Source organism: Theropithecus gelada, unplaced genomic scaffold (genome assembly GCF_003255815.1).
Source record: "Theropithecus gelada isolate Dixy unplaced genomic scaffold, Tgel_1.0 HiC_scaffold_15914, whole genome shotgun sequence".
Classification (NCBI taxonomy): Eukaryota; Metazoa; Chordata; class Mammalia; order Primates; family Cercopithecidae; genus Theropithecus; species Theropithecus gelada.
In genome coordinates, this window is record NW_020257674.1 from 194,926 (window position 1) to 197,528 (window position 2,603).

Consider the following 2,603-nt stretch of genomic DNA (forward strand, 5'->3'; position numbering starts at 1 on the left):
GTAGCCAGATGCAGAGCTCAGCCAGGTGCAGAACATTCCCAGGAGACATGAACACCCTGCTAAGCTCAGTGAGGGTTTCAGGACAGGCTGGCAAGGACAAGGCTTGGAGCACAACTGAGGCCCAAGCCACTAGGGCCAAGCCAGGGTCATTGCCAGGACTGTGGCCATGAGTCACTTTTAGTATTCAAAAAGAAATAAAACTGTAACTGATCAGGAGCTCAGTATCTTCTTATGAAATAAAATAACTCTGTTCTGTCTACACCTGCCTCTCTCTCTTTAAAGGATTTGGTTTGCTTGGGAGGGGTCTGAAATGTGCACCCGATCTAACCCAGTTAGACTGCAGAACAATCGATAATGAGACAATGCACCATTGTTATTCAGAAATACCTCCCTTTTGCACAATCCGGGCACCTACAGCCAGCTCCTCCCAGAAAGAAAGGCAGGACAGCAATTGTCACAGGATCAATATCTTCTAGCTTAGGAGGAATCGATCCCATGGCAGAGCCTCAAGGCAGCCTTCTTCCTACCTAAGACTTGGGTGGGGGAGAGAAGTGAGCATCCACCCCAAAAGCGAGATGTGCAAGAGAGGTGCACTTAGCAGTGATGGGGAGTGTAGAAGGGGGCTCTGCATCTAAGCTTCCTTTTCATATTTGGGAAAAGTTGAGAGGTGGGGGCTTGTAGCATTGCCTGAACTCATACGACTTGCCTGAGCTAGAGCTGGCATCAGAACTCCAGTCACCCGATGTCCACTTTGGCATGATCTTAGTTTTATAAAATACATTCACCAAATATTTACAGATTCCTAGATTTGCTGGGGACTCTGTTGGCAATGCATTGGTTAGGATCTTGGCAGAAAAGCAATGGTATCGTCAATAAGGTTAATTGCGGAGGGTTTAACGAGGGAACTGTTTACCGTGCTGCTGCAGCGTTAAGAAAATCAACAAAGGATGACAAAGCACCTAGGACAGGCAAGAGTGGGAAGCTGTCACTGTCCCCAGGCCCCCAGGCCTGAAAAGGAAGGGGAAGAAGGGGTTCTAGAACCTGGGGAACTGTCACTGTAGCCAAAAGGCTACTTAGACAGGGGCTTGCTGCCTTGGCCAACCCATGGATGGAGGGAGGGACCCAGGAGAATTAGTACCCAGACTCCTATCTCTTCCTACTCTCCACTCTCCATTTTTTTTTCTTTTTCCTTTTATTTTATTTTATTTTTTATTTTGAGACAGAATCTTGTTCTGTGGCCTGATCTCAGCTCACTGCAACCTCTACCTCCAGGGCTCAAGCGATTCTCCTGCCTCAGCCCACCAAGTAGCTGGGATTACAGGCACCCACCACCACACCCAGCTAATTTTTGTAATTTTAGTAGAGATGGGGTTTCACCATGTTGGCCAGGCTGGTCTTGAACCCCTGACCCCAAGTGATCCACCTGCCGCAGCCTCCCAAAGTACTGGGATTATAGGCATGAGGAGCCATGGTGCCTGGCCTATGCTCCAGTTTTCATTGGCGTCTTCCCAACTAGAAGCTAGAGAGCACTCCCTGCCTGTGGCTTCAGCCCGGGGCACAGAGCAGGCAGGAGAAGGCTGGAGAAAGGGTCTGCAGTGGTGAGTGGACACGACCCGGCACAGTGCAACCAATAGGAGATGGAGGAACCAGTCCTTTGAGTTAGGAGCTTATGATGAACTAGGGGCATAAAAGAACATTGATGAGCCGTGGATTTTGTGCCGTGTAAACTCAAGGTGGTATGGTAATGTGAAAGAAGAAAACTGGAGAGGGGATCAGCAAGGAAAGTCAGGGAATGTTTCCAAAGTAAGAGCCTTGAACTGAGTCCCAGACATTGAATACGAATGAGGTGAAGGAGAAGCAGCTTGTAAAAGTACAGGCAAGGGAAACCGGATGGAAATTGTTGCCAGGCTGCAAAGCTTGAGTTTTAACCAGAAGGTACAGGAAGTCATTAAAATATGTTACGAGACCATGGGCAAGGAATTAACATGACTTCTTTCTAATGATGGGTTTTTGTCACTCTGCCTTTTCTTCTACATTGTAGATTCTTCTTCTTCTTTTTTTTTTTCATCTCAAATTGGATCAGCCGCCCAATAGTTCCCAAAGGGCCAAGCAATAGTCAATATGTTGATCAGGTGGCTGTATTGGAAGCCAAGCCCTAACCCTGTAAGTCTTCCAGATCCTCAATTCTCTTGACAATCTGGTTCTCCAAGTAATATATCTTCACAGGCTGAATGTGGTAAGCACTCTTTGACAAGCAGTATTAAATGTCCTATTATTTTACTCTGTTACAAATTCCATACTCATTCATATGGCCAACTTTACACTGAAATAAATTATTCTTCTGGTGACTCTATTCATCCTGAAGTTGAAAACCTCCTGGAAGTAATGGAAACTCAAGTTCTAAGGTAGGGAAATGACTCCGATTTACTTTTGTGAAATGTTTTCCCTTTTAAAATGATTTATTACAGTGTGCCACTATTCAAACCTCTTTAGGCTCTTGCAGCTGAATTTAAACAAAAAAGATTTTTTTTTTTTTAGTAACAGAATTAAGTAAAGCATAGAAAAGACAAAACTCTACAACTGCAATAAAAACAGTCATTCTC